Source organism: Artemia sp. Qi Xiang Cuo, chromosome 17 (genome assembly GCF_049724085.1).
Source record: "Artemia sp. Qi Xiang Cuo chromosome 17, ASM4972408v1, whole genome shotgun sequence".
Taxonomy (NCBI): Eukaryota; Metazoa; Arthropoda; class Branchiopoda; order Anostraca; family Artemiidae; genus Artemia; species Artemia sp. Qi Xiang Cuo.
In genome coordinates, this window is record NC_142810.1 from 21,069,022 (window position 1) to 21,082,024 (window position 13,003).

At 35.1% G+C, this 13,003-nt stretch overlaps 1 protein-coding gene across 1 annotated transcript in view; it reads left to right on the forward strand.

Moving 5' to 3' along the window:
* Nucleotides 1–1,373: 1,373 nt before the first annotated feature.
* LOC148941994 (teneurin-4-like) overlaps nucleotides 1,374–13,003 on the forward strand; it is a 212,770-nt gene continuing 201,140 nt past the window's right edge. Inside the window, exon 1 of the mRNA XM_089103199.1 lies at nucleotides 1,374–1,388. The gene's annotated coding sequence lies outside the window, so the exon portion shown is untranslated. The remainder of the gene's footprint in view (nucleotides 1,389–13,003) is intronic.

Here is a 13,003-nt window from a genome sequence, read left to right on the forward strand (position 1 = left end):
CAAGGCCGTATCCACGGAGGGGGGGGGGGGGGGTTGAATCCCCCACTCCCCCTGAAATGTGTGTCCCACTCTTAAAAACGTAACAAAATAATATAAACAAATTCTTGATGTGTTTTTTAAAGCTTTTTTTGTACACCCCCTTTTTTTAAAGCTTTTAAATAAATAAATAAATACGACCCTGGGCGTACGAGCTACGTTATATATAACCTGTTTACCGATTTTGGTCCTTTTATTTTTTAATGATTATTGGTTAAATCACTTCATGTACGCATGAGGCATGTTTGGACGAACATTCTCGTATACACACGACACAACCTGTGATCAACCTAGGCAAAGATGTAGGAGTTCTATTTGTAGAAAGCGGGGAAGGCAACTTCAAGAAATGAAAGTAAGTTATACGGAAAATATTTGAAATGTATGTCACATGTCGTGGTTTTGGGAGGCTTCCTTTTTACGTGCTTGTCCCATTCCCTGGACTTTATTAGGTTACCCCTGGAATATCCCCGTGTTTTGATTCTTTGTTTTGCCGATAACGGATTTGCACTGACTTGGTAGATGCATCTTCAGAATAAGCATTGAACTTGCTCCAATTCTTCCTTTAGATTAAGGATGTTTAGCTTTGAAGAGTTTTTAGTGGCTTCGAAGGATTTTTGCTATATTTTCACAGGAAAGATTTGTTGCTTTTTTTCTAAAAATTGTTGTGTAAAGAGCCTTGATGCTCTACAATTTTGGAGGAAGGTTGAAGCATCCAACTTCTTCGTTATAGTCTTGTTTATTGATATGTCTGTAATCCATTCCACGAGATAGAGAACCAAATCAAATCTAAATTAATTGCTTTTGAATTTCTCACAGCTTTAAAATCTCAGGTCAAACCCTCGTATGATTGAAGCCAGTAAAATCATTATAAGTCAAGGATCAAACGAAAGTTTAAAGTTGAATCTAATAATAGGCTCATTTGAATGTTAATCTATGCAAGGGGTTGTCTGGTCTTCACAACACGTTGCAGATCTCAAAGCACCTCTACTTCTGCGAAGGATCGCACATTTTGAGCTACTTGTGGCACGCCTCTGCTATGTCATTCCTCATGACATCTTGTGTTGAAGTCTGCCACCTCATGTGGCAAGCGCCACCTGGTATACAGAATGTTTCAAAGTATTCAACCCCTCTGAATGCTAATACTAGGAATCGTATTCATATATCTGATTGTCGTGAAATTGACTGATTAACTATGAATATTGAAACTGAATATATATGACTACCCTTACAGGTACGATAGTAATCACGCTTATGTCATAAGACACGGATTTTCAGTTTTGAATCTAACGCCTTTCTGATAGGATAGAATTGTGGTTATCGCTCTATCTGAGAACTATTTTAGAGTGGCATTGGTGAGTAGATGCACGATTAGTGAGTGATTGAGTATGGATTAGATGGAAATAGATTGAATATTGGATGTGAATTTGTGAAGTAAGTATTTGAAATTCTCTGTTCTATAAATGATACCTTGAGGACAAGCTAATGTCTATTTTAAGGATAGGATAAAGATCCTCCTGAGCTATAGCTGGCGCATAGGGCGTCGAGTTGATGTTTCAGTTGCTGGGTGTTTTTACAGGGACAAGTAGCAAGCTTGTCGCCTAACCTAGCTGCAGCGAATTCGAATTCGAAAGATACGAGTTCAAGCCACTTTGCGGCAACAATTTCCAAAGGTTGAGTACTTCCATGTTCCTCATTACTTCTGTTACTATCCCCCCCCCCCACACGTCTATTTTAAAATAGAACAAAATAAAAAAAATACTCTGATTAGTTAGGTACGAATGGAGGGGGTTGGCTTTCAGTCCTTGCCCCCTCTTCACAAAACCTCGAGACTCTTACGACAGTTCTTATAATGTCTTTAATCCCCCTATAAATCATTTGTTTTTGGCACATTTTTTGGATTGTGCCAGTCCCCCCTTCTAAAAGTAAAATCTCGCATGTGTGAAGACCGTAATTGATATATCTAGTGGAAATAATACCTTGACTATTAGACCCGAGTATATTTACACGTCTCTCATGTTCTCAATACCCCTCCTCCAAAACCTCAGTAGTTTTGTAATTTTCATTCAATCCACTATAGGCAAGTACACATAATGTTTTCTATTTATGGTGATTCTAACAAAACACGAAATAGACATTTTAATCCCAGGATATACGATATTATATGCAAAACGGAAGGCCTTCCTACGTATACTGTTTGTCACTATATAAATAAGTAATACGTTTTTGCTGTTTTGACGAATCACCCCCTCCTAGAGTCAATTTATTTTAATACGTTACTTTTATAAAGGTTTATTTTAAAAGATGTGAAAATAATACACAAAAACCCATAAAGCTCAGGGGTATCAATTAACAAAAATATAGTGGGGGTCAAGTTTTTTTCAAAATCTTGGGGGAGGGAGAATTCACCCCCAAGAGGTATCACCCCTACATGCTACATTTAAATTTAGTTGTATCCCTATTTTCCTTATTTTATTTCTAAGCACTTTTCTAATCTTATCAAATCCATTCCTATTGGTGCCATTACTCAACATTTTTTTTTTAATGGGCTGGAAATTAAGCCTAAGAAAATGGGGATCCATTTTATTCCTCTGTGACTCAAAATAAGCAACATGTTTTGCGTCTTTAAAAAATCAACCCCTCTCCCCAAAGCCAATTATGTCTTATAAAGGATAATCTTTGAAATATGAAAAGATTTGAAAAATTCAATAAAACGTTCGAAGCTACCCTTTATATTAAAAAATAAAAATTACACTGCGGTCTTGCCAGAATTTTGCATTAATCTCATCCCTACGTAATGGATTTAGATCGAAGTACCCCCACCCCTTTTATTGTATTTCCTGGGACTTTTCTAGTCTTCTAAGATCTGTTCCTGCTTATATCATTACTCAAAACTGTTTTTCTAATGATGGATTGGAAAGTGAATCTGCGAAGATATGGATCCATTTTTATATTGCTTGGATTAGCATACCCCTCCCACGCTTCCAGATTAAGGACATAGAACAACAGCCCAAGTAAATGTTTAGAAAAGTATATGATATGTTTTTCGAAAAAAAGGAAAATCCATAATTGATCGCTGGTTTCTATATTGTACGAACGAAATTTAAAAGCGTTAATTTTAGCGATAAAGCGACAAATTATATAAAAATATTCGCTAAAACTCACTCTGCCAAATGCGCATCAAAAGATGTCAGTATCAAGGGCGAATCTAGGATTTTTTCTCGGGGCCGGGGGCGGGCGGGGGGTTAAAATGCATCAAAAATTGTTTATTTGCATAAAAAATGTCAAATATGTATTTTTGTTACTTTTCTACGATTACGACGAAAATACCCCCCCCCCTTTTTGATGCGGCCTTGGTCAGTAGGCTAATATTTGTTTATAGTTTGCCCTTCATCCTTAAAAACTTTCGCCCCTTGAAATGTCATAAGCTTTGATTATTTGTGCAATTGGCTTAAAACTTTCAGGGATGGTCCTGTGGATCATAGGAATAAAAAATTTGCTATTGTAGGGGAGGGCCCTGGAAAACATATCTCCAATACGCTTTCCTGAGTTTTTAATAGGAAAAAACATTCATGTTTCACGAGATTCCTCTATGGTCGAGAGTTTTTTTTCTTCCATTTGGAACCCCCCTAAATAATGTTCCTCCAGCCCCTGAAATAAGTGTATGCGTATGTGCCCAGTGAGTGGATCTCTAAATAACTTTCATTTTATGGGTGGATTGAGGATCAGACAATTTTAAAAGGTGTCTTTTCCCCCTTGTACAGTTGAATTCTGTTGAGCTAATAGAGTATTCTCCTAATAAATTGTCTTGATATTGGACTATCTTTCCAGGAACTGGTCTATTTCAATTTAGTAGCGCAGAAATAAAATGAAAAATTCGACAACTTAAATCCAGTGAATTACTCCAAAACTGACATTATAATGTAAATTCGAAACTGTTGTAATTTTTTTTTCTTTGTAAATATGTCACATTATTCTGTAAGTAATGTTAGAGCAATATCGCATTCAAGTTTATTGTGATATATTAAGAACTTTTATTACTAGGAATAGTCAAAAATTGTTTTTGAAATTTACACATTTCTTTGTTTTATTATAACTTCTTTACATTAATGTTGTTTTTAGTTTAAAATTTAAGAAATTTACCACACTCGATTTGACTGCTGCATATTTGTCAACAGGGATGACAAGGCATTATTTTTTTAATGGATCATACAAAAAAAAAAAATTAGTTAATAAATGTCTCGGGTTCCAGTCGCCAACTAAATAAAAGTCTTAATTGCTAGCCAGCAATCTTCGTTTTTTTTCTAAAAAATGTGAATGTCGATTTGGGTTCTTATTCACACTTATATTTTTTTTTCTCTGTCAGGGTCTTACCCGGACTTTGATGACAAGGTCCGATGCTATAAAAAGTGTATTATTTTTTTATTTTCATATTCTTGGAAATACAAGACTTTCCCCCTTCCTGGATATGAATTTGCCATCCCTGCATAATACCATCACACAAGAATTGCTTCTATTTTCACATATATTTCAAATTATTTCTATTTTCAAATACATATCTTTGTTTTATTCATGCACAATGGGTATCAAAGATGACCTGAAAACTTTTTTTTGGCGTGGATAAATGCCCTCAAAGGAATCTTCTCCCTTTATTCATTGGTCCTTGTCCGGATGGTGCGTTATCCAGAAACTGAGGTCCTATCAAATTTTGTGGGTTCACGTCCATAAGTCTTTATCAACGGGAAAAAAGGGACATAAACAAGAAGATAAAACAAGCTGAAAAAATCATGGGCAGTGCAATAGCGCTGCCTAAATAAAGATTCATATATAGACTACGTAAAATTTTTTTTAGAAAAAACACAATCGCTGTACAAAAAAAGCAAATTGAAACTTCTAAGCTTTTTAATTTTTTTTTTCAAAATTATGAAGTTTTTCGGCCAGCATCACATTTTTGTTGGTGTTGCCACATTTAACCGGAAAAATAAAAAACCAAAAGTAATTAGTCAGTTGCAAGATGCAGAAGCAGTATAACCGCTTGCAGAGGTCTATTTCATTGAAAATTGGATTCCCGGTTGTTTCTAATTTTTGAGACATACAAGGTTGTGTAAGAATACTAAACTGACCTCAATTTGAATGCTACAAAATTGACTGATAATTTCAGAAAGGAATTTTCCCGTTTCTACCCTTCATTGGTGTATATTCTCCCTCTAAAGGGATGTCTTTTCTTCAATTAGATCCTGGTAAATTGTCCTAATGGAACTATTTGGAAGACAATACCGTTAAATTCACCGTCTCTGAAATAAGTTTTGGCCATAAGAGAACAGAGAGTTGTATTAAATGTTGTGACTCAAAAAGCTTTCATTCCTATTACTGGCTTAAAATTTCATACAAAACAACCAATCAGGTTTTGAATTGTATACGTTCATCTTGGGAAACGAATTCATTTGATAAAATAATTTAGCTCAATATTGTTCTAAAACTAACTAGATCTATAAAAGTGTGGCTATTTGTCTCTCCAGATATAAAGGATAATGTAATCCGTTTACGAAAATCAGCTAAAAAATAAACCAAAATAATCTCTCTTTTTCTTTTGATTTTACCTATTTAAACATATGATTGATGCAACATATATAAAAGTATGGTATAATAGAAAAAGATAAGATTATGCTTATGACTGGGATATATAATGCAAATGTAAATAATGTATGGTATGACAAGTTATTTCCCCAATAACGTTTAAAAGAACCGCATAACGATTTTACTTCAATGCTGATTGAAGGTATAATAATTTATTGGAGACGTTTTCCCCTCGTATATCCCAATTCTGTCCTGATAAATTGCCCTGATAGTACTCTATTCAGAAACCAGAACGGTTACATTTACTGTCGCAAAATGAAAATTGGAAAACTCATCTGATAATCTTCCATTCAAGCATTTTTAAAGCTTCCAAAAACTAACAGAAGTTGTCAAGAGCTTTTCCAAAATTCATCTGTGAAAATCATTACAGAAGACTTTTTCTTGACAGTCATTTCCTTCCTTGGAATTTTCTTAGAACTTTGTTGACACAGGGGAAAATTTTTCAGACGGGGTTTTGACGTCCCTTTTGACAGGCTATTGTAAGGCTGACGAATGAAGGGGGTGGTAAATTGTTGTTTACACTTTCATGAATAGAACATGTCACAGCCTCGTCATGTTTCACTAGTTCATTATCTTGAACTTCCGAAATTTCTAGTCAACATTTCATCTTCTGAACAATTATTAAAAATCGATTCAAATAGATAGAAAAAGTAAGAAAATAAACTAGTTTGAGATAGCCCAAGTTTGAGAAAACTCAGCATCTGCTTTAATAATTCGAGAGATTGTCTTTGACCCTTTTTGTCAATATAATATATATAATTCAGGCTATAAAAGAGAATACAGCTATTTGGTCTCTTCATAACAAATTCCTGTAACTCATTTACATCTTTTGATAATTAGACACTCTTATTTCTTCCAAAATGTATTATATTCCCGGTTCTTAAATTTTATTATAAGTATTTAATTAAAAAACTTCGAATATTGAAAAATACAGCAATTAAAAATAGACAGAACTGAACCATGACAGGACCCTGAACGAACCCTTAAATGACAACTAAGTGTATATGAATGAATGATTCTATTCAGTGATAGCCAAAAAAACTTTTTGCACAAAATAAGTTTTTTTTTTAAATTATGAGCTACATTAAACTAAAACAGAACAAAAATTGAATTTAACAGTCTATCAAGCATACAACTACCACAAATCAGTCACAATAAATAAGTTGAACCCAAAACAAACAGAAATTAAAATAAGTCGAACTCAAAACGAGCAGAAATTAATCGGAGTAGATTTCTAAACCTTATGCTTTCTAAAAGCCAGTATATAATTTGTACATTAATTAAAAAAAATCAAATGAATTTACTGAAAAAATGTGCATTGTCATTTTAATATGCATATGCTGATATTTTATTCCTTAAATTCTTAATTAATTTTGATTTCTTAAAGTTATAAAAGTGAAACCATTTAAAAGAATTTTTTCAGTAAAGTACAAATTATATTTTGGTTTTTAGAAAGCATAGGGTTAAGAACCCTACTCAGATTTATTTCTGCTCGTTGTGGGTTTGACTTATTTAAATTTCTGTTTGATTTGGGTTTCATGTATTTATTGATACTGACGTGTGGTAGCTGTATGCTTGGTAGATTATTTGATTATATTTTTGTTCATTTTTGGTTTAATGGAGTTCTTTACTTAAAAAAACAAACTTATTTTGTGCAAAAAGTTTTTTTGATTAACTTCTGTTCGTTTTATATTGACATAGTCTTTTTCAGGAGAAAGACTGGGCCTATTCTGAAGTTAAACAACCATCCCTTTCATAAAAAAATTAAATACCCCCTGGGCATAATTTACAACCCTTGTCCCTAATCTCTGGGGTTTGTTTCTACCCCAAAAGCCTTGTTGTATGATATTTAGACTATTTTGAATGCAATGGCTATCCAAAAATTTCTATTAGACGCATTTCGGGACAATACGACGTGTGTGTAGGGGGGAGGGAGTAGCTGCCCTCTGATCACTTTGACTCTTAAAAAGAGCACTAGAGCGTATGATTAACAATCCAATGGGCCCCCTTCGAAGTTTATATAACCACACTTTCTATAAAAAACCTATATGTCCCCAGGGCATAACTTACAACCCTTACCCTGAGGGCTGGGGGATTTGTTATCCTCAAAGACATAATTTCCAGACCTTTCTGATAGGTTTAACAAAATGGTTATATCAAATTTTTGATTGGAAGTGTTTGCGGAAATAGTAGGCGTTGAGGGGGGCATTTGCCCTCTGATCACTTTCGAGTTATAAAAAAGGCACTAGTCCTCTCAATTTTCAATCGAATGAGCCCTCTTTGAAGCTTCTACGACAAAGCTTTCTATAAGAACCTTATATGCCCCAAGGGTATAACTTACGATCCTTGTCCTGAGGGCTATGGGGGAGGGGTTGTCATCCTCAAAGACATAATTTCCAGACCTCTCAACTACGTTGAAAAAAAAGGCCATATCAACATGTGGATTGGAAGTGTTTGGGGAAATGATGGGAGTGGGGGGAGGTGATTCTCCCTCCGATTAGCTTGCGACTATTAAAAAGGGCAATAACCCTCTCAATTTCAAATCGAAAGAGCCCTTTTTGAAGTTTTTGCGACAACAGTTTATATAAAAACATTATATGCCCCCAGGGAATAACTTACAATCTTAGCCCTGAGGGCTGTGGGAGGGGGTTGTCATACTCCAAAATATAATTTCCGGACCCATCGACTACGTTCAACAAAATGGCTGTATTAAAATGTTGATCGGAAGTGTTTGGGGAAATGATGGTCGTAGAGGGGGGCGTTCGCCCCCCAACGGCTTTTGATTATTAATAAGGCCACTAGCCCTCTCAGTTCCAAATTTAATGAGTCCTTTTTGAAGTTTCTACGACAACGCTGGCAAAGACCTAATTTCCTGAACTTTCAACTACGTTGAACAAAATGTCTATCTTAAAATTTTGATTGAATGTGTTTGGGGAAATGGGAGGGGTGAGAGGGGGGTTAGTTGCCCTCCAATCACTTTAGACTATAAAAAAGACCACTAGCCATTTCAATTTCCAATCGAATGAGCCCTTTTTGAAATTTCTACGAACACGCATTCTATAAAAACTTATATGCCCCCAGGGCATAACTTACAACCCTTGCCCTGACGGCTCTTGGGGGGTTGTCATCGTCAAAGACCTAATTTCCAGAACTTTCAACTACGTTGAACAAAATGGCTATCTCAAAATTATCATTGGATGTATTTGGGGAAAAGGTTAGCGTGAGAGGGGCATTATTTGCCCTCCAATCACTTTTGACTATTAAAAAGGGCACTAGCCCTTTGAATTTCCAATCGAATGAGCGCTTTTGAAGTTTCTACGACAAATCTTTCTATAAAAACCTTATATAACCCCAGGGCATAACTTACAACCCTTGCCCTGAGGGCTGTGGAGGGAGTGTTCTACTCAAAACATAGTTTCTATCAGGAAATCAACTACGTTGAACAAAATGGCTATCTCAAAATTTTGATTTGATGTGTTCGGGGAAATGGTGGGCGTGGAAGGGGTGTTATTTGCCTTCCAATCACTTTCGACTATTAAAAAAGGCACTAGCCATTCCAATTTCCAATCAAATGAGCCCTTTTCGAAGTTTCTACGACAACTCCTTCGATACGAAGTGCCCTGTTCTAGAAAAAACTATATATTGTGCCAACATCGTTCTTTACTGAGGCAGCGCCATTGGGCTGCCTATGATTACACCCGTACAGAGTATTTCACTATTTAGCGTACGAAATACCGCATATAATCATAAGTGTATATGCAGAATTGGACAGAGGGTTGTTAAAAATGCATATATAGCGAAACGTTCATAGTTTTAGAAATAAACACGATACTTTTCTGGTGAAAACATTTTTTTCCGAAGGTTACATCCTCGACAACGTCAATGGCCGAAATAGGCAAAGGAGCCTAGCTCGAGCTCAACCATATCTTTTTATAAAGGCTTTTATTTGGAGATTAAAATAAAGTTTATTTCAAGTTTTCCTTATTAAATTAGACTAGATGCGAAAAAGAAAACAATCAGAATATTAGGCAATATCAGATTCAAATTTTCAAGTTAAAACATGCCACGCTTAGATCGCAATATTGCTGTTTTGAGGTTTCTTTAAACACTGTTTGACATAAGTAATGTCATCAAGTGGTATTTGCATGAAAATTTACAATATTGTCAATTCAAGGGGCCTTTTCTTAACTTCTTATTAAGATAACTGACTTGGCTTACTTTAATATTACGTAGGGGGATGCTCGGGGTTGCGGCCCCTTTCCTTTGAAATCCTAAGTTTTTTCCTGAACTTATAGGCATATCTGATTTAAATTATATATTTGATTTATTATTGCCCCCACCTCCGGAAAGAAATTCCTATCTACATGCCTGCCACTGACCTCTTAACTAATTAGTATTCGGCGTTTAGCGTTGGAATTTAATATCCTAAGCTTCATAACGTATTGAAAATAAAAAGAATTAATGTAGTAACTAATATACATGATGGTATACCAAGATATGTTTTATTGTATTTCAACTTCGTCAAAAGTTTCTCATGACAAAGTTTCCAAAACTTGACGCTATGAAAAAAAATATATATAATGCGTCGAACTTTTGATTATCTCTATGGAGATGAAATAATGGCGAAGCAAAGCTCCATATGTCCTTTTTTTGTAAATCTATTGAAAATACTCCTGCCGGAACAATCTCTTAGCAACAATGTATTGTTCCGTTATATACTCATTTATTCTATTAAATTATTCAGCCGTCTATGAGCACAGGATAGATTATTCTATAAATTTACGCTTTCGTCGAGAGAAGGTATTAATGTGAAAGTTTCTTTTTCAGAATACAGGAATAGGTTTTTCTGTAAATGGCTTGTGATAGGATAGGTATACAGGGTCACATGCCCGCTTGTGATATAACTAGAATTATAGGTAGCAATACCCAGGGGCAAATCTCCAGCATTTTAATTGGAGGGGGGGGGCAAGAGGGGTCCATATCCGGATGGTCAAGATGCATGGGATATATAATAATGTTTCTCTCCTCATTATTGATGGACAACTGCCCCCCCCCCCCGAACGACGCCCCTGACAATACCCTGAACGTTGTAAAATAGAAAATATATTCGTTGCAATAAAGGAAAGTAATTTAATGGGGCTACAATGGAATAAAACCGGCCAATCTTGGCGTGCCTGCCCCGGGGATGTACATCGAAGTTTGATTTGGTTGTGAGCGCTCACACCTGTCAAGATAGTCGATAAAATGTACGTTATACGAGGTACGTTATACGAGATTATATAATATAGAAAATACGCTATACGAGATTATACAAAATAATGGAAATATTGAGAATTGCCTAGGAGTTCGAGGGATGAGAAGATATTTTATATAGTCTGTGTAATAGTTGATTATTAATAATGAAATATTTCTTTTACCCGTCTTTTCAAATTGGGATTAACGCTCGTCATGAAATCCTGTTTAGTGGGGATATTCTTTTTTTTTTGGAGGAGAGAAGGAGGTGACAGAGCTTTGGGGATGTCCATTTATGGTTTCGATTGAGTGTGTATACAACTATTTATGTGTTCTGATAAGCGAGGCAGGAAATAAACAATAGCACAGAATTGGGTTAACCTGAGAAGGCGAACGGTAAAGAAGTTTTTTTTACCCAATTCTTAACGTGTTTTAGTTTTTGGACTTCTTTACGTCAAATATAGCCCTACATGTGCGAAATTAGGGATTGCGAGGGGAGGGTGGAATGTTGCAGGAGGTACGGGCCCAAGGACCATATTCGTGGCCCTTCAATTATTCAGACTAAAAATTATTGTAGGCCACAGCCTGAATACTTTCCCTTAGACTTTCCCCCACACATAAATTGCTTTCGAAATTGAGAAATATCCAATATCTTCACTCCTGTACATAAAAAGAGATAAAATACAGTAATCTTTTTTTTTTGAAATGTAATTCCTGATCTTAGTCAGACTGTTAGATAAATTCAACAGGAAATATTTCTTATGGTTTAATTTAAGTTTATTTACTTGTTGAAAATCGGTTGTGTATGCATTATGGTGTATCCATAAGCAAAGGCGTATCCAGGATTTTGTTTGGGGGGGGGGGCATTAAAAACACATAAAAAATATGTGTATATATTTTTGTTACGTTACGTATTTCACCGGGAGGGGGGGAGGGGTTCGAACCAGGAAACCCCTTCCCTGGATACGGTCTTGTGCATAAGTCATATGGACAGAAATTCTAATTATCAACTTGATTTTTGAATTATCAATTTGGTGGAAGTGGTCAAAGACTGTGAGAGCTAGAAGACTGTGAGACGAATTAGAGTAAAGCCAAGACAGATAGCCTCTGTGAGAGGTGAAGGTGGCATAGCTTTTTGTTATGTAACTTTTGTAACTTTCTGTATTAACTTTTGTTTAACGAGTTGTATGAAAATGATTCATTTTTTTTTCTTGATTCTGTTCCCTTGAACATAATTATTTACAGGTGATAATTACAAGTAGTTTTGTCAGCAGCGGTTTCTATAAGGTATAACGTGTCCACCACTTACGAAATATATATTATTGACGTATTTGATTTTAAACGCCTATTTTGCACAATTAGTCTCAGATTTCAAATCAACAAACTTATAAACTCTTTAGTCCATTTTTCTGTGAAAATCAAGTAAACCTACTATTTACGAAATATGTGATTAATGTGTTTTTTAGGACGCTTAGACTTTAAGATTTCTAATTGTAACGAATGAAATTGAATTGAATAAATTAGGACCATCCCTTTAATAGCCCATAAATAATTATTAGTCAAAAGGGATAAAACATGCTTATTATTGGGGATAACGGAAGTTGGAGGGAGCAGTGGTTCTTTAGTCATTTATACATAAAATATATGTTTGCCCCTTATTCCGACGAACTGTTACTTGTCCTCCTTCTGCTAAAACTTATCTTTATGGTCTTGATTTTGTGTGAGTTATTTGTTTTATTCGACGCTCTTTGCCCGGGGATTAAACATAAGTTTCAATGTGGTACCATAAGTAGAATAGGTCTTTTGAATTCTAAGAGGCCCCCGTACAAACAGGTTTTTTCTAGTAGTTACAGATCATCACACTCTTTGCCAAGAGGAACGTGTATAACTTGATTGGCTATTATGATTTTAATAAAAGGAATGTTTTACACTAAAATTAATATGATTAATATAAATGAATTAAAATATAATAGTTTATTTGAAAAGACATTAGTTTAGAAAAAAAAAAATCTCGTCATTTACATTTCGGTAGATTATCTAAGTAACTGAGAGCAGCAGTAGCAATTAGATCAGCGTACCTACGGGAGATGTGTAATTAACC